Source organism: Equus caballus, chromosome 29 (genome assembly GCF_041296265.1).
Source record: "Equus caballus isolate H_3958 breed thoroughbred chromosome 29, TB-T2T, whole genome shotgun sequence".
NCBI lineage: Eukaryota > Metazoa > Chordata > Mammalia > Perissodactyla > Equidae > Equus > Equus caballus.
Window position 1 is genome coordinate 24815755 of NC_091712.1, and position 20183 is coordinate 24835937.

Sequence of the window (20183 nt, forward strand, 5' to 3'; positions counted from 1 at the left end):
CAACATACTGCCCCTCTTTCCCTTTGTCTTTTCCTACAATAAGTTCTTCCAGTGGAGCCAAAAAAGAAAAGCAAAGCAAACAAGAAGAAGAAAACTCACTATAATCTTTCCAATATAATCTTTGAACCGGTCAAAGTTCAGGACAAATTAAGAGGAATATTCAGATAAGTTTGTGGCACACATACAAACATTTGCTCAACTTCCTTTAAAAATACTTTATTTCTGGGCCTGAGCTGTTTTCTATGGGTGCAGGCAAAGCGGTGTTCACGTAAGTTTGTGTGTGTGTATAAAAATGAATAAACAGAAAATATTAATGAAACACCACCAAATAGACTGTGAAATACATTTTAGTTTTTCATTTAAAAAATCAACGAAGCTTCTGTTTTTATAGAAGACACTAGAACTATCAGAACGTATTTATTCTGTTTTCAGCACGTCATTTTGCCAGAGACAGTGAACAGAAAAATAAGGGCTCTTTCAGCCTAGGCTCTCACAAATCATCTGCATCCTAAAAGGCAAGATGCCTTTTGGAAACAATCATTGCATTGTCCTTTCAGCAATAATACACTATAATGCTTTTCAATTGTTTTCACAGAGTCAAAGGGATGTATACAATGGTAATAGCCACAGGCAAAGCAGGCAGCTACACCAGCGTAAACAAATCCTTTACAGCTTCTCATGGGGAAATGCAAAAATAGATAACATAAGCAGGATCAACAAATTATTCCAGGCTATTTGGACCATTCTTGAGATGTACATAGGTGGCGCTTTCCAGAAAATTAGAATCACATGAAATAGGTCCTTTCCCTTAAGAGCTAAAATCTATGCTGCTGAAGCATATATTTATTTAGTCTCTCTCTGCACTGCCTGTTTATGGTTTGTCTTTCGACACATCCAGGAACGCCAAGATCCCTCAGTCTCTGAGGGGTGACAAAGTGGCCTGTTTTGAAACTCTTTGTGGCTTGATAGCAGATCAAACACCACTTGGCTTCACACTGCTTTCTAATTCTCCTTGTCTTATCTTCTACTCTTCATCAAGAGGATGGAAGTGGGGCCACCCAACGGTGTAGTGGTTAAGTTTGAGCGCTCCACTTGGGTGGCCCAGGGTTCCCTGGTTCAGGTCCCAGGTGTAGACATACACTCCACTTATCAAGCCAGGCTGTGGCAGGTGTCCCACATATGAAGTAGAGGAAGATGGGCTCAGATGTTAGCTCAGGGCCAGTCTTCCTCAGCAAAAGGAGGAGGATTGGCAGCAGATGTTAGCTAATCTTCTTCAAAAAGAAAAAGAGGATGGAAGTGGGGTGTGACCTCTTTTCCCCTTCAGTTATGCAGTTGATTAGACCAATGGGGGAAAAGACATGCTCTGGAGGGAGAAAAGATCATACGCAGAGTTCACATCTATCTATAGTCATAGCCACTGAATCAACGAATTCTGGCTGAAAAGAAATTAGCTCTCAAGTCTTCACGAGGGCACACAATCAATGTAATTTAATGGTTGAGATCACTATCATTCTGGAGACCCAATCATAATTAGGCATCAGTTCTCTAAACCCATCCTCCACAAAAAGAAAAAGAAAAAGAAAAAGAAAACAAGGAAAAAGGATCACAGGTTGAGTTCTGACATCTCATCTTTACCTGCTGGTTGTAACCTGTTGTTGCAGCTGCCCTGCTTCCATTCGCCCACAGAGCTTGGGCGACACAATTTGACCCAATGATAAGGGCCAGGGCAAAGTCAGACTTCAGTAATGATGGTGTGGCAAAGGTAAGGATAATTGTGTTCGGTTTTGTTTTGTTTTTTCCAGTTATTTCATCATTTCTTTTCAGATTGTCAGAGCAATATATATGCTCACTTTAGAAAATCTAAAAAGTATCAATAATCATAGAGAAACAAAATAATGCTAACACCTGGAGACAAACACCTGTTTTACCTACTAGAATGGTTTTTCTGGCTCAAGGGTTTGCCAACAACGGGAATGGCCAGCAAATCTTCACAAAGCCAGACTGTTATTTCTCTGGTTTCACCTCAACGGCATTGGAATTCAGTGGTATTTCTTACACCATATTGTAGCTGCCTATTTACTTGTTTGTCATGCCTTTTCATTAACGGAGTGTCTATCATGTCATAGTTGCTCAGTAAACATCTTAATTGAAGGAAATTAAATCAATCCAATTAGCCAGCAGTGGACTTCTGGGCAGAATTAGAAGTCTAGGATCAAAAGTTTAGTTTTGATTCACAGTTGCAACCAAGAGCAAGTGAAGCTTTACCTGCTGAGGAGTATCTACTTTTCTTTCAAAGTAAAGCATCTACCATCTTACTTTAATTGACTTGATGGAATTTTCTCTCTCTAATGATTCTGACATTTCATAAATGTCCTAAGGGAGACACAGGGGGAAAAAAGTCACAGAATAGCCAGCATTTAATAATTGCTAGTTAGAGGATTTCCCATTGTTAACAGACATCTTATTTTCAAACTTTGTTCCTAACTCCGAGAAAAAGAAACTCAAAAGACAGCACGGTATGTATTTGCGAGATCCAGATCTGAAGGCAGAGGATGTGGGTTTAAAATTTGGTTCTGACATCTTCTCCCCCTGACTTTAATCAAGTTACTAAACCACCCCAAATCAAGAAAACACCCTTAGTTTCTTCACTGGGGAAATGTAGAGGATGTCCATTTCACTGGGTTGTTTTTAGAATTAAGTGAAATAACAGACAGAAGCACCTGGTGGAGTACCTGAACGTCTCGTATGTGCTCAAAAAAGTGTTTGTTGAATCTGAGGGAATCATGCTCTCTTACCTTGTTTTTAGGTGGCAATTTTCTCCCTGGGATTATTAACAATAATTTTGATATAATGAGTAACTTAGGTAATAATTATCCTTTTCATTTTATAAGTGGAACAATATTCAGACTCAGCCATTACGGTTGTGTTTACCTGAGACAATGACGCCGATCATGCAGTGTAATTTGAGTCAGAAATTTTTCCCTTTTTGTCTGAATATATCTTTACAGAGAGTTTGCATGATTGTCCTCTTACCCAAATACCTGACTGAGTCACAGGCTCTTGCTGACATGAACCAGAGAGGACACACAATGCTCGTTCTGAGATCTGAGATATGGATGTAAAAGCTTTCAACAGAGGTTATCGTCACCTCTGGGAATCCCCTGGGGGAAGGACAGCTGGTTAACCACCCAAGTGACACTCCTTCCAATTCACCATTGTCCAGGACACAGTCCACCAACTTGCACACTCACAAACTCATTCTTGTCCCTGTCCAGGGTTGACTGGGCCCCGGGGGCTGACTCAGCCTGACAGCGTCACAAGAGATGGAGTTAACAAACCAGCAGGCCAGCTGGTTCATTTACAATGAAAGATACAGTGTACCCGCAAAACAGACACTGGCTTTCCCCTCTCCACACCTCAGCCCAGTCTCTACTCCCTAAATGTGAGCATGAGGGAAATCAATTTGTGAGCGCTTTGTTTCATAAGCCTAGAATCAGAGCAAGAGAAATTAGTTGTACAATTCAAATGTTCAAAGGCATTGAGTGTTGGGCTTCTGTCCGTTTCGCTTAATTCTTTTGTTGTCTTCCAATGTCCCAGGGCAAATGACACCCTTTGAAGGCATTGTTATTGATAACAATCTGGCCTGGGTGGACCACAGCTGAATGTTTCAGTCAGGATTTTAGTGCCTAGGAGTGGTCAGACCAGTTCAGGATACCTCTCGGAAACGTTCAGCTTCTTGGTCAGATTCCTTGAACTAAAAAAAAAAAAAAAAAAGTTGTTTAATTAAAACAGGGTGGAAAAATGTATGTTGATCTAAGTAATACAGCCTGATTGCTATGGTCATTAAATAGACACAATCTTAACCTGTCTGGAGCTAGGTAGGGTGAGGCGGTATCAATCACTCACCTTTAGTCTCTTGCCCCCACCTGTGGCTTGAGAGATGGGGCCTGATGAAGGAGGTGAAGGAGCAGGGGAGAAAAGGCAAGTGGCACAGACAGGGCCTGCGTGGGCTTGTGAACACTGCAAGCTGAGGTCACTGTCTCATGACTCAGTAAGGAAAGCAAATATTGCCAGTTCGGTTTCACTGAATTCATTTCAGTTTCCATCCGTCACTTGGTGGTGTACCTTCTAACGAAATCCTTGGTAGGAGCACCTTCAAGGGCTGTTTTTAAATAACATGTGAAATCTCTTAGCCTTCCAACGACTTCAAGTCAGCAAATTGTCCTGGGAAAGCATCTGCGATCTCACTGGAACTCTGCCCCCAGAAGAACAAGCAGGAGCCATGAATCCCAATTGGAAACAGATTGGAAGTCAGCAACATTAGTCTACACCATGGCTGGTTTCTCTCGACAAGCTGAGTTACCTTTAAAGTCCCACTTTCCTGAGACCAGAACTAAAATCGAGAGGGTTTGGTTTGGTTTGTTGGTCAGTCTTCAGATTAAGGCTTCCTTATTGACTTGATAAAAACACACTTCAAAGTATTTCATTCAAATAGCTCTGATGAGCTACACAGGAAATTTTATTGCAGAAATGTCATCTAATGCAAGAACTAGTCAGATATGAAACCCCTGTTGTTTGTCACCAACCCCCATAAGCTAAAAGGAGGATACAGCTACCTTAATCTAGTGGAGAAAGGTTTGTCTTTCATTAGTTCCTAGCTATTTTTAGCTCAAGTGATCATAGTAGAAACCATCTTTTTTTGTTGTGTGAGGAAGATTGGCCCTGAGGTTAACATCTGTTGCCAATCTTCCTCTTTGTGCTTGAGAGAGATTGTCGCTGAGCTAACATCTGTGCCAATCTTCCTCTATTTCATGTGGGACATCGCCACAGCGTGGCTTGATAGGGGGTGCTAGGTCCATGCCTGGGATCCGAACCTGTGAACCCCAGGGCCTCTGAAGTGGAGCGGGCAAACTTAACCACTGCACCACCAGGCCGGCCTCAAGAATCTAATACAATAACTCACATGCAAGTATTAATGACTCAAATAGCTTACTGTGTTGACCACCCAGAGTATTAGTATTTTAACTAGGGACTCTGCCTTAACATGCAGGAATAAATCTCAAGTAGTGGAATTTCAGGGATCTGAGATATAGTGAGAGATGAGATGAATCAGATCACACCACATCAGCAATATGATCTAATGGGACCAAGCACAAGCCTTGAATTCACTCAGATCCGAATCGAGTCCTGCCTCTGGATCTTTGTAGCTATGTGACCCTGGGCAGGTAAAGTACTTAACCTATTTCAGGTTCAGTTTGCTTACCAATAAAATGTGGATGATAATTGTACTTTCTTTGTAGGATTGTTATGGAAATTAAAGGAAATAACTCATGGAAAGTGCTTTGTGCCTAGCATGTGGAAAGGCACGTGAAATGGAAGCTGTTTATTACAGGTCATCCATCTATGCTAAAATCACAAAAGGCTCGTTCTACGACGAGCTTCCAAATTCCACATTCTCCACCACCTACTTACTCTAAGGAGGATTTTACAAACTTTCTAAGTGTACAAATCTGACAGCCTTGGATTTACAGAAGAAGTGGACTGTTCTTTAAAACTATTGAATAGCTAGTTAACTCTATCTACCAACCTACATATTTAGGAGATCTAGTTTCTTTTTTTTTTCTTTTTTTTTTTTGAGGAAAATTAGCCCTAAGCTAACATCTGCTGCCAATCCTCCTCTTTTTGCTGAGGAAGTCTGGCCCTGAGCTAACATCTGTGCCCATCTTCCTCTACTTTATACGTGGGAAGCCTGCCACAGCATGGCTTGCCAAGTGGTGCCATGTCCACACCCGGGATCCGAACTGGTGAACCCAGGGCCAATGAATTGGAGCGTGTGAACTTAACTGCTGCGCCAACTGGCCGGCCCCAGATCGAGTTTCTTTTTATCTAAATGTATTTATAGAGAGAGTTAGAACCATCTTACATTGAAGTCTTGGACTCTCTTCTTTGACAAAATGTAATACTCAATAGGAACTTGTAACTCAAAGGCTGGGACAAAGGAGAAGACAAAGAACTGAGATCAGAGGGAGCATCAGGGAAACGTCTTTATGGACAAAAGGAAGGGATGTGCTCGTTAGCTGGATGGGGGGAATCCTTTCACAAGGCCTATCAGCTTATCATGTCGTACACTTTACATCTCTTACCATTTTATTTGTCAATTATCTCCGACAAAGCTGAAAATAAATAAATAAGGCTGTATCTTCCATCAAAAGAAAAGAGATAAAAGGAAAAAAATCTTTTCTTTTTGCCAAAAATGAGTAAATAATTAAGGCAGAGCTGAATTTACTTTTTGTTTAAAGTACATTTTTATTGGCGTTGTCTCCATTCTGTAAGTAACAGAATGGCTGCAGAAAGAGGAGGGGACTTCGTCGATTAAAAGGTGTTGAGCGGGGAGGCGGGAGAGGCTGGAAGGCATCTACAGAATGCCTTGAACCCTCCACGAGACAGTAAGAAGTGGGGTCACCTCCATAGGGTTGCAGGTGCTGAAGTACGTATATGTTCTGTGATGAAAATCTGATGATCTGAGGCATGAGCTTATTATAATCAGGAGGGAGCTGCAAGGAATTTATGAAAAGGAAATTCCCTTTCACCAGGATTTATGATTGTGATCACCATCTGTTTAAACATCTTATGCTTTGCAGCAAACAATGAATGAACCCTTTTTTTCCCCACTAGTTTGTCTAAGTACTTTCTGTATATCCACATCAGCCAGGAATTGAAACCTCTCTTCTCAAGTGTCAGACTAAAATTGTCTCCTAATTGGAGGGAGGTTAGGCTCACTATAAAGAAAAGTATTAAAGATTTATCATTCAGCTAAAAAAGATGAATTAAGTGATAACCTCTTTAAACATAAAATTCTGCGAGGGATCGATTTGTCCTCAAACCTAATGAAATTTAACTCTCAGGTGATACAGCGTGAGGTGTATTATTACAGAACAATTAGTAGAATTAAATGAAGCAAAGATCCTTCAAGCTATTTCTCATTTTGATCTACTGATTAAAATGATATTAAGCATCTATAAAGGACTACAATATAGTCCTTATTGTGTTAAAACAAAAGTTATGACCTTTGCAGTTAGAGACAAATGTGTATACTTTGAAATACTCGTTCCGACCCTTATCATATTACCTTCCATCTCGTGAACATCAAACAGTTTCTGGTTTTAATTGACCATTTTAAAGTTGAAATTGATGCACTGAAGCTAAATGTATCCGATTAATGGTTTCCCTACAGAGCCTCACCTGGTGTCAACGTCTGGAAATCAGAGCTTAATTGGACAAAAAAGAAGAGATTTCTGAAAGGATCCCCTGCAGCTCCTTCCTCAGGAAGCATTTGATGACAGCGGACCACCTATCACTCTGTGCTTGAGACACAAAGCCCCTAACAAATGGTCCCTGCTTCAAGAGGTCCCAAGTCCAGTGAGGCAGGCGGACTGCCCCATCTATTAGTCAAGTCCCGTGCGTACTCCTGCGATGTCTTAGCTGTGTTGGAGAAATCAAGTCCCCAGGTTCTTCCCGAGCTTGGAGAGAGTGAGAAAGGATCCTTCTCTCTGAGATCGGTGTGGCAGGGCCTGGGGAAGGAAACTGGATCTGGAATTCTGGTTCAATGTTCCTCCTCAAAGGCTATTCTCCCACCAGCCTGGACCTTGGGGACAACATGGCGTTGTCTTTTGAAAGATAGTGACAGTTTCTTATGAATGCCTCTACCTCTTTGCTTTTGGAGCTGCTGCCCTACCTTGAATATCTACCTCAGAGTAGAATCTCCTGGAAGGAATTTGTAGCCAGTTGAGAGAGAAAGACGGTAGTAGACACGTCTGAGGCCTCTGGAGTATTTCCACGTTGGAAGGTCTATATTCATTGGCTCTGTTCCTGTTGAGCTTGTTTACATGTTAACAGTAGGTTCCACACGGTGTGGACTCCACAAGATGTGTTTGCCCTCCATCTCTCCTCTTCTTTCAAAGGTCAATGAGTTCATTGAAGCACCTATTTCTGATAAGTATTATAGTTGACTTATTTCTCCCAACAGAAGAGATTCGAGGCAGAAGTGTGACAATAAAAAATAAATATTTGTTTTTGTCCCTGGTTCCTGACACAGTTTCTAAAACTCTGAGAATTTCCTGAGTGATAGGGGTGACAGGAGCATCTTTTGTTATTCACAATGAGCCTCTTTCAATCATACCTGAGTTTATGCCAGTGAGGTGACTCTTGGTGCCCATAGATAGCTTCAGGATGGGGGCTGGTTGCCAGATAAACAACCCTGTGATTGGAAGGTTGGGAGTTTTAGCCTCACCCCCAGACATCTGGAGGGGAGAGGGGCTGGAGATTGAGTTCAGTCACCACTGGCCAGCGACTTAATCAACCACGCCTACTGAATGGAACCTCCATAAAAACCCCTGCATAATGGAGAGCTTCCAAGTTGGTGGGCACATCCAGATGCTGGAAGGGTGACATACCTAGAGAAGGCAGGGAAGCTCCACTCCCCTCCCCCATACCTTGCCCTATGCACCATTTCCAGGTGGCTGTTCTTGAGTTGTATCCTTTACAATGACCCAGTAAGTGTAAGTAAGGTACTTTCCTGAGTTCTATGAGCCATTCTAGCAAATTATTGAACCTGAGGAGCGGGCCATGAGAACCCCAATAGATAGTCAATTAGTCAGAATTAGAGGTAACAACATGGACCTGCAACTGGCATCTGAAGTAGGGACAGTCTTGTGGGACTGAGCCCTTAACCTGTGGGGTCTGTGCTGACTCTGGGTAGTTCATGTCAAAATTGAATCGAATTGTAGGACACTCAGTTTGTGTGCAGATAGTTGGAGAATTAACCAGTGTGGGGGAAACCCTCATGTTTGGCGTCAGAATTGTTGTGAGTAAAAACAGCACAGGAGAAGGAACCATAAGGTCTCCTCGTGGAGGAAATAGAGCACAGTAAGGAACCTGGAAGTGAGCAGAGAGAAAGATAAACTCTTGAACTATCTGACAAGGAAGAGTTAGGGTGACCAATTAGAAGTAGAAGCTTATAGGAAAAAAACAGGTGAACTCAGCTATCAGGACAGAACAGCCTGGGGCCATTTAGTGTCATATCCATGGTTGTACGTGCCTCCTTGGTCTCTGAAGACACCATTTTATATCAGCATTCCACCTTACCTGATATTCATAATAAGGACCCTGAGATACTAAGGAAAGGTTAAACTACATGGCCTCACACATTCAAGAGATTCTCATTTTTAAACCCTTTTTGTTTTGTTTTCATTGTTATCGTTGGATGCTTAATGATAAGTTTGAGCTATCTGGAAAATTCACAAAGAACACATTATTCTCTTAGAATGCTAGATAAATTACTAATGGACCTTGTAAATTTATCAGAAAAAAAATTGGCATTTGTTCCTATATATCACCTGCAAAAATTTACAATTTGTCTAAGAAGACATTCTGTAACTCAGCTAATAAGCACGATACATAATACATCAGCACCTCGGAAACATTATTTTCTCTGCTATAAATTTGAGGAGCTTAAAACTAACCAGAATTAAGGGTCAGATACACAAAGATCAGAGGCAGAGCCGTTAAACATGCAAAAGATTTGAGAACTCTAGCAAATATGCACACGAAATTTGTTTATTGCTTTTAGTTTAATTGGTGTTTTGACTGCACTTGAATATTGACAAAGGAGACACAGCATGATGGAGCAGATTTTTCCCTCCAATTAGATTGAAGACCAGCCCATTCCAAAGTTTGTACATGGTTTCCGTGGATAGTTAAAGATTATAAGAATTTTACTTTGCTAATGGAGATGGACTTTTATCAAAAAAAAAAATTGCTTCTTTTCAGAGACTAGAACAGAGATCACGATAGTCGTTTATGCAGAAAAGTATCCATGTGTCACATTTTAAAAATCTACCTGGGTAGTATCTTTTTCTTGGTATATTTATAATAAGATATCTTAAAATTTTGCTTTATGTCTGATCTACAGGGTTTTTTTAATTTCAGTTTCATTTTGGGGAAATTTTAGATTTTTTTGAAAAAAAAAACACAGCTCAGATGACAGAAAGCAAAAGTAACTGGACAGTTTAAACAAGAGGATATATTTTTGTTTTAAAAGAAATACTTCATCGAAAATGGATTCCCATAAAGCCAAAGGATTTTTCCTCTTGCCCTGGTTCAAGAAATGTATAACAAGACGTAGACATTTTATAAGAGAGGCCTCATCTGAAATGAGATTGTAGTCAGTTTTAAAGGACATCGTTTAACAGAGGTTCTTTCTTTATTTGTGAAATTCTCACTTAATACTCTGCACTGCTTAACGTGTTTGGGCTGGAAGGCAAGTCCCACAGTCAGCTATCTCGTTTCCAGCCTGCTTGTGGCACACAAGCTGTGAAAGATGACATGAGTGGCTCCATATTATTAAAACAGAACCAGAACAGCCATTTGAGAGGAATTTCCTTGCGTGTCATCTTTATCTTCCAAACTGGACCAAACGACCAACATACCAAGAAGTCAGTAAGGACAAGAATATCCTGTTTGTAAGGACTGATAAAACTGGTCTTTGCTGATGACCCAATCGATAACCAATCAACAAAGTACAAGTCTAGCCTTTGGCTTCATGACAGGATCCCAAGGCAATCTATGAAGTAAACCCTGGCCTTGCCTCATCTAGCACCAACGAACTTTTCTTTAATGCCACTCACCTCATCCTCCCCTTTTCCCATGAAAACCCTGTAATCAGAACGTGGTTTGGGTTTCTACCTGAATCTGTGTTGCCTGAATTGCAATTCTAATTGCCCAAATAGATATCTGCTGTTTAAATTGTAGTGATTTTTCCTCGATCAACAAACCCAGGGTTGAGGCTCTGACCTTGTGTGAATCATGAGAAATGCGAGAACACAGAACTTATTAATGCATTTTGTTCCCTGGTAAAAGGAAGTCATTCTCAAACCATGCTCTCAAAGAATATTGATTTTCTTGTGCGGAACAAAGATATCCTGCTCCTTAAAAATTAAACAATGATGACTCTTACACAACTCAAAGAGAAATTTAGGTTAATGGCTAGTGTTTTATCTTTTTTCTACAGTTGTTTGTTTTCTTAAATCTTTGACTCGCTAGAAATTGTATATAGTCACTATTTGTCTATAAGAGATAGTATTTGATTTAACACAAAAGTATCTATTTAGTTCCTACATATTCACTCTATCGATATTTCATGGTATTCCATAAAAAGCATCGTGACTTCTAGATACTCTGCCACATGAAAATATTTGAGAACCGCTAATATAACTGTTATTAACGTTAAAATTTTTGACCTCTGATTTCTATTTATAATAATATAGTATATATTTTAAGGCAAAGGACAAACTAATATAACACAGAAACAGCACATAAAACGTTGACCAACTTAAACCAGTTTCACTTCCTTAAACCTTGCTCAGCATCAGAGATAGCACTTCACATGTGCCAGGCGGGAACCCAAAGCCCCAGGATGACTCAGGCCTTCAATAAGAAAAACATGGCTTCCAGCCACACAAGCAGCTTGGTTACCATTTATAGACTGATTCAAGACTAGTCAATCAGCTTATATGGGCCCAGCTGCAGCGTGGCCCCTAACTCCTTAAATTTTGCCCCCATCCTAGGATTTGGGAGGCAGAGGTAAGAGCTTTGCCTCCTGTCTCCTTGCTGGTAGACCTAGAAGTAAAGCTTTTTCTTTTCTCAAAAGCCAGTGCCAGGGGCTGGCCTGGTGGTATAGTGGTTAAGTTCGTGTGCTCTGCTTCAGTTGCCCAGGGTTCACAGATTCAGATCCCAGGCACAGACCCATGCACCACTCATCAAGCCATGCTGTGGTAGCGTCCCACATACAAAATAGAGGAAGATTGGCACAGATGTTAGCCCAGTGATAATCCTCGTCAAGCAAAGAGATATTAGCTCAGGGCCAATCTTCCTCAGCAAAAAAAAAAAAAAAAGTCGGTGCCATAGTATTGGCTTCTATGCATGTCAGGCAGCAAGCCCTTGCTCAGTAACAACACCTTGATAGAAGTTTGCAGGTTTTCTCAATCTATGTCACTGTTATCTGAGAATGCTTACTAACAAATCATTAACCTCCTTTGTTTTTTTCTTATTTTTAACTACTGACTATGTAGTTTCTTTCCTGTTCAGTTGATGGATGCCTTTTACAATTTAGCTTTCAATCACTCCCTTAAGAATGTAGTTTTCATTTCTCCCAGGAAAGGCCACACTTGGGTTTTTGTTCATAATATTCTGTCTCCCAGCTCATTGGAAAGACGGCCTCGGTGGCTGGCCTTCCTTCGGAACGGGCAGTGCTCTGCGCTGGAGGTCTCACTCCAGCTCAGTGTTTTCAAACGTGGCTGCACACTAGAATCACCTGGAGGCTTTAAAAGCTCCAGGTATCCATGCAGCACCCCGACCAATGAAATCAGAATTTTGGTCTGAGACCCAGGCAGAGATGAGTTAAAAGCTCTCCAGGTGATTCTAATGTGCAGACAAGGTTATAAACCCTGCTTTAGACAGAGGTCTTGCCTCCACGTTACGACCTGGCCTCCACGGAATTCTCTGATGCACCATGATTCAAGGAGGTAAGTTTTCCTCACTCCTCCTCCTAAATAAAACCTGAATAAATAAAACAAAACAGCTATGAAGGCAAAGCTTATGTGATTTCTTCCTGCTCATCCCCCACCTTTTTAAGTCAGCTCTCCAAGCTTAGAAAAAAAGGCCAAAGCAGATTAAAAAATAGCAATGAATGCTCCCTGCTATCTCATCTCATGACTTTGCCATGATTTCCTAACGTTAGCTTTGCATAGTTGTGACCAAGAACGTTTCAAAAGTCCTAGACTTATACATAACATGCATATGAAAATAGTTAAGTAACTGTAAAAGGCCAAGAATAATATAAAGTCAAAATGAGTGATATGCATAAATTGAATTACGTAATTTCATAGGAGATGGAGATTACTGTAGCTTAAAGCCGCTGAGAAAAGCTCTATGGGCCCAAGATAAACTTTTACATACAATCTGGATTTAGAAATGGTATGAGAAGGAAGATCGCCCAAGGCAGGAAAATAGCAGAGGCAAAGGGCTGGAACTGGGAATGAATGTGGGGCATATTCAAGAGACAACACGGAGACAAGCCAAGCTGGATCAGAAGTTTCCTTGTGGGGAAAATGGAGTTTGGATTTTGTCTTATAACCTTTGGAGGGTGTGTGTCTGTGTCTGTGTACCTGTGTTTAAGCAGGGCAGTGATATACTATTTGAGTTTCAGAATAATTTATATGGTAGGAAGTATGCAGATGAAGAACCAGAAATGGGAGTCAATTTATTAGGACAATAGCCCGGGTGATGGGCATCTGGAAATAAGTGTTCATATTAAGAACTAAAAAGAAAAGGCATGACAGCAAGTGGCATTTAAGGTGAAGAAACCATGGGACTTCAGGACCAGTGTTCTCTGTGAAACAAAGGAAAGGGAACAAGCAAAGACGATGCCAAGGCTTAGAATCTAAGCGATACCCAATTAGCAAGGAGACTGAGGGACAAACAGATCTCTCCGCATTTTAAGACAGCATCTAAAATCCTCTTGTTAGGATTACAATGACAGTTTAGGTTAGCAAAGCGGAAGTAAGCTTCTGTTCACTTCAATAATCAAATCTTAAGAGGAGGTATCAATTACTAAGGTAAATTTAAGCAGCCATTTGATATAATTTATTTTCAGAGGCACGGATGTACGTTATTTTCAATGCAATTAACCTCTAACTGAAAATACCCCCTCCGATGTCTGACAAGCTTTCTAATTTTATCAGAGAAGAAAATGTTCAGGTGGGCAGTCATGTATACCACACATTCTGAAGGTTTATATCAGCCTTGAACTTATAGGCCAGAGTACATCTTTAAGTGACCCAAATAAAACCCAATCAGAAGGTGAAAGTATAGTAATACATTTTTGTATCAAAGGCACACTCTGAATAAATTTAATTTTTTTTAACTCTTTGAGATGGTAAAATGGATGGAAAGGTCTTCGGTAGTACAATCTGAAAGAAGCTATCCTTTTTAAACACTCCTGGCAATAATGTTTCCAATTACATCTCACAGCCGTCATGAACCACAACAGCTTGTGCCGTTCACAGTAAGCAATACCAGCATTCTCTGAAAAAATAGAATTAACTGGAGTCATTAGGCCAGAGTCTTCTATTTTCCCTTGTCTGGGCTCTTACTCACGGCACCATCTCACTAGTGGGCTTCTCCACATGGTTCTACCCGTACTCAAGAGTCTGCTTAAATATCATGTCTCCTTTGTTGAAATTCTATTGCACTTGCTGGCTTTACACCTTGTCTTAGTTAGTTCAGGCTACTAAAACAAAAACCACAACCTGGGTGGCTCATAAGCAACAGACATTTATTTCTCACAGTTCTGGAGGCTGGAAGCCTGAGGTCAGGGTGCCAACATGGTCAGGTGAGGCCCTCTTCCAGGTGGCAAGCTTCTCCTCATGTCCTCTCGTGGTGGATGGGGCAAAAGGGAGCTCTCTTAGGCCTCTTTTATAAGGGCTGTAATCCCATTATAGGAACCTTGTCACCTCCCAAAGGCCCCATCTTCTAAGACTGTCACCGTGGGGGTTAGGTTTCATCATATGAATTTGAGGGAACACATTCATACCTTAGCACACCTCATTTCAACTTGTCATTTTCTATGCTTATTCCTTGCTTTTTCTTCACTAGTGACTATGGAAGAGCCTTCCTGCAGGATGGAGGAATAAGCTAAATGACACCCCCTCTAGGAATTACCAGATAGATCCAGAAGGTGCGAAATTCTGCCGTTCAACTGGCCTTGTCTCTTTAAGGAGACAGTACTATGAAGAAAGAAATTGTGCTCTATGAAATAACAGCTACCATATGTAACCATCAGGTGCATTTCATGGTTTGGGGTTGGAACCTGGTTTGGACAAACTAGATATAAAGGCCTTTTTGAGGACAATTGGGAAAATTGTAATACAAACAGGATGTTAGATGGGAAGAAACTCACAGACACGAAAAGTTAGAGATTGTTAACTGAAAAAATCAACTAATGAGCCAACTCAGACAGTACGATCTCCTAGAAGAAAGATTAGGAAGGTCACACACTAAGAATTTAATAGTGATAATCAATGGGTGATGGAATGGGGTCTTTTAATTGGCTTATTTGGGGCTTCTTTGCATTTTCTAATTTTCTACAATGTACATACAGCGCTTTTGTTATAGTGAAAGCTTATTTCTTTTAAGAGAGAAAAGTCTCCCTGTGTTCTCAGCTGATCTGTCCCTGCCTCATATCTGCTTCTGCTCCCATATTACATGTCAACTGTACCAAGATCCACTCAGGGGCCCAGAGTCCTGGGAGAAAGGCCGGGCAGCTCACTCTCCCTCACCCACCACAGATTGTACCTCCTAGACATTCTCCAGTCTGTCCACTTCCATCCTTCTCTTCTACTGCTGACCTCCAGCCAAGCCCGATTGTCTCCCACTGTGGGTAAAGCAATGGTTTCCCAGCCAACCTCCCTGTCTCTGGTCAGGTTCTGTTCTCCACCAGCCGCCAGAGTGAGCTATCCAAAACACCGGGCTGACAATATCATTCTCCTGCCTAATTTCCCTCACTGGTTCCTTAGCCCCTATAGGCTGTGGTCCAGGCTCTTGGTATAAGATAGAGATGTATGAAACTTGGAGATGTCCCTCTTTATCCTTTGCCTCATATGCCCTGGGCTAGCATTACCGATCTGCACACAGGTCTCTGCACACATTACCCCTTTCAGGCCTCGCTGCTTTTCCTCTCTCTCTCTTGAATGTCCTTCCCTTCTCGCCCTTACCTATGTGTGGCCAATTCCTATAATCCTTCAAGTATTATTCCTCCAGCAACACTTTCCTGACAGGCCCTGGTACTCAGGCTGAGTGTCCCTCTTTCTGCATTCAGGGTACTGTGCATACTCTGCTGTTGCACTCATCACTCACCCCGTTGTACAGAAATCATATGTCTGTATGTCTGCATCTCCCACAAAACTAGCAGCTATTCTGAGGAGGCACCGTGAAGTCTCTTGTTCACAGACATGGTAGGTGTGCGACACGCATTTCAAAGGCTGATCTGAATGGTGCAACTGGGCGGTGTCCTCCTTCAGCACTGGTTTCCTCGCTCTCCCACTATCTGTAGCCACTTCCTAGAGGGGTACAAGAAGCAATATCAGGACTGCAGGTCCGACGCCTGCCCCCAGAAAGAATAACGCCCACCAAGTGATGATAATGGCCATCTCTGAGCTTGGCTGGACTGTGAAGTTATTGGAGAGCCACCAACCTCCTGGGTAGATGCCTGCCTGAGCCAACCCTGGGAAGCCGCTTTCCCTCTGGCTTCCTGCCTTCTAGACTCTAGCTTCGTTATGGCCACAGATAAACACAGATGCTCTGTGGCCGTCCAAAAATATCTTCTGCAGAACCTGACCCACTTTATTTAAACTTCCTAAGCTCTAGTCTAGTCCCCGAGATGGGCTCCTGGGCAGCACAGACCCTGCTACCAGTGGCTCCCTCGTCATCGCCTAAGCCTTGCAGGACAGTAAGCCTTGTCTTTCCAGCTGCGTCATAGGCTCCCCGAGAACAGAACCGATGCATGTCCTTGTGTTTCTGATCACGCCTAGCTCAGAGCTTTACATCTAGTTAGTTTCAGCCCATCTTTGTGGTTTCACTTATTTCCTGACTATTATCCTTCAAGGCACTCATAATTTCGTGCTCTATTGCTAACACTATTTTTAGCGTTTCTAGAACAGTCCTTATCTGAATCATTGGTTAGTATCTCTAACCATATCTCCATCTTCCGATGGTTTTAAAGTCTACTACTCGCCCTTTTCATCTACTCCCCATTAATTCATTTCTTCTCCGATCTGCCTTTTAAAAATTATTTTGAGCATATTTAAAAGCACCTTTTGTAGAAACCACATTGGGATCAGCTATATTCTGGAAACATGCATATTTGAATTTTTTTATTCAATTGCCTTCAACTGAATTATTAAATGCTCTTTTTTCTTCCAAGTTCTGTAGATGGTGCCCCATTATCTCCTATGTCCCACTGCTGGAGAGGAGAAGTCTCAGCCTGAGCTGGCTCTGGTTCTTTGGAAATAATATCCTTCTAAGCCTTCCCTTCTCCAGCTCCACGGAATGATGGACTGGGAACTGTCGGTCCTGAGGCCAGACTGGGGTCTTGGTTTCCCGGGCTAGAGTCCCCTGAGGCCCAGTAGACCATTCAACTGCTGAGAAGAGACAATGTGAGGGCCTGGAGGACAAAGCGGGGACCAAGGCTGGGTTCTGGGAGCCCAGTGCCTCAGGGTTCAGAACAGGAGAGGAAGTGAAAGCAGAGGAGAATGTGAGCAGGATCCAGGAAGGGTTCTAGTCCTTCGTTTTAGGAGCCAATGGTAGGTGATGTCAGAGTAGGTGAGTCAGCCTAGATTCAAGGGCTGAGGCTACAAAGATAAGATCCTTTCCCAGTTTAAACATTTCACCACAATATGCTCTTTGTTTTTGCACTGTCTTTGAAACATGCATCGTGTGTTTTCTCTCTCTCTTCCCTACCTCTACCCTACCTCACCCATCTGGAGCCTTGGTTCTTAGATTTGTTTTAGAGTTAGATGTTAAATGTTTTAGATTTTTAAGTGATGTTTTTCTCTATTCACTTTTCATTATTATTTCTGATTTCTTTTGCTCTACTTACTTTTTTCATAACAGTAGTTTATATATTAGCAGCTCTCCATATCTGCCTCCTTATTTTGATTATTTGTTTCAGACGAAGACATAGGAGAATATCTGTGTGGCTTTGAGTTAGGCAAAGATTTCTTAGAGGGGGCATAAGAAGCACAAGCTATAAAAGAATAAATTGATAAATTGAACTCCCTAAAAATTAATAATGTTTGTTTCTTGGAAAACACCGTTAAAAAAATGAAAAGGCAGAGCCAGACCCAGTGGCCTGGTGGTTAAGTTCCGTGTGCTCCACTTGAGTGAGTTGGGTTCAGTGTCCAGGTGCACACCTACACCACTCGTCTGTCAGTGGCCATGCTGTGGCAGTAGTTCACGTACAAAAAAAGGAAGTGGGCAGCGGATGTTAGCTCACAGCAAATCTTCCCCAGCAAAAGAAAAAAAAAGAATGAAAAGGCAACCCACAGATTAGAAAGGAATATTTTTTTAATCTGTAATATAAAAAGAACTCTTAAAACTTAATGATAAGAAGACAATCTGATTGGAAAAATCAGCACAAAAGTTTGACTAGACGTTTACAAAAGAAGGATAGTTGAATGGCCAACAGGCAGATAGGAAGATGTTTAACCTCATTGGTCAGTAGAGAAATCCATAATGAGATGCCACTACACATCCGCTAGAATGGCTAAAATTAAAATGACTGATAATGCCAAGTGTTGGTGAGGATGTGGTGAAACTGGAACCCTCACGTATTGTTGGTAAGAATGTAAAATGGTACAGCCCTTTGAAAACAGTTTGACAGTTTTCTTTAAAAGTTAAGCCTACATTGGGGCTGGCCCCATGGCCGAGTGGTTAAGTCTGTGCGCTCCGCTGCAGGCGGCCCAGTGTTTCGTTGGTTCGAATCCTGGGCACGGACATGGCACTGCTCATCAAGCCATGCTGAGGCGGCATCCCACATGCTACAACTAGAAGGACCCACAACGAAGAATATACAACTATGTACTGGGGGGCTTTGGGGAGAAAAAGGAAAAAATAAAATCTTTAAAAAAAAAGTTAAGCCTACATTTACCATATGTGTGTACCAACTTACCAATGTACGTACCAACATTTTTATTGCTAGGTATCTACCTAAGAAAAATGAAAACATATGTCCATATGAAGACTTTTACATGAATGCTCCTAGCAGCATTATTCATAACAACTCCCAAACCACCCAAATGTTTAGCCATGGATAAGCACAATGTGGTATATCCATACAGGGGAACAACTATAAAAACAAATGAACTACTGAAATACACAACAGCGCACATGAATATCAAAAACATCGTGCCAAGTGAAAGAAGCCAGACACAAAAGAGTCTATACGCTTTTATTCCATTGGTAAACTTTTCTATAAAAGGCAAAACTAGAATGACAGAAAGTTGATTAGTGGTTTCCTGAGACTATGGGCTGAGGTGGAGGTGAGAATTGAGTGCAAAAAGGCACCAGAAAGGTCTCAGGGTGATAAGTCTTCTAAAACTTGTTTGTGGTTGTGCAACTGTGTACATTTACCAAAACCCATCAAAATGCATGCCTGCAATGGGCAATTTTATTGTGTGTAAATTATACCTCAAGGAAGCTGTAAAAAAGTATTTCCTTCACATTCTAAATCATTTCCGTAAGCCAGTCATCTACACATGATTCAATTTTCTACAGTGTTAGGTGGGATAATACTTTTTATTGCTTTCAATTAAAGTTTTATTTCAGTTCGTGTGTGTGTGTGTGTCTGTGTGTGTGTTTATTCCAAATATCCTCTTTTATTGAGAACTAAAAATATATTAACCACACTTTTCTTCTGTTTCATGAGCAAATCTCCTTCGTGGAAGTGGGGTGGGATTTTTCTCTAAGCATTTGTAAATTATAAATCACTGGTGAATTTATTCACAACTCCATTTGTTTTCTCCTTTCTCATTTTAGAGTATGATTTGTTGGTCTTTGGTGAATATGTTAGGAAGCTGTTTTCCAAGCCTGGAAGGCTGGATGGGAAGGCTCAGGGTGGGTGGAGAAGTGGGTCCGTGGGACTTGGCATCTCAGAGCACAGAACAGAAAGCAGGACCAGGCTGGAGCTCTGCACGCCACCCCCCTGCATGTGGCAGGCAGGGCTCTGAGTGTGGCTCAGGAACAGGAAAGCAGGGCAGTACTGTCCAAGTCTGATCATCAGGCATAGAAAGCAGAGACTGGAGGCTGGCTGGGGAGAGCCGGGGCCAGAGGGAGAGTGGGAAGAGGCTAGCAAGGCTGCCAGGCGGGCTGGAGTGCCTCTCAGCTTCCTGAGATGGCAGAGAACTGGAGAAATGCCTACAGAATCTGGAAGGGTTTCCGTTCTTCTGCTTCTCACAGTGGCTCCTTGAAATTCTCCTCTTTACGGATGGACACACGGGAGGCTGGGAGGCGAGGCTCAGTGCTTTCATTGCCTCACCACCCCGCTCCCGGTCCTCCCGGTTGTGGCTCCT

The 20183-nt window shown here is 41.8% G+C and overlaps 1 long non-coding RNA gene across 1 annotated transcript in view; it reads right to left on the bottom strand.

Moving 5' to 3' along the window:
• Positions 1 to 331: 331 nt before the first annotated feature.
• Positions 332 to 20183, bottom strand: part of LOC102148667 (uncharacterized) — an 84870-nt gene continuing 65018 nt past the window's right edge. The window contains exon 5 of the long non-coding RNA XR_011434063.1: positions 332 to 3754. This is a non-coding gene — a long non-coding RNA (uncharacterized lncRNA). The remainder of the gene's footprint in view (positions 3755 to 20183) is intronic.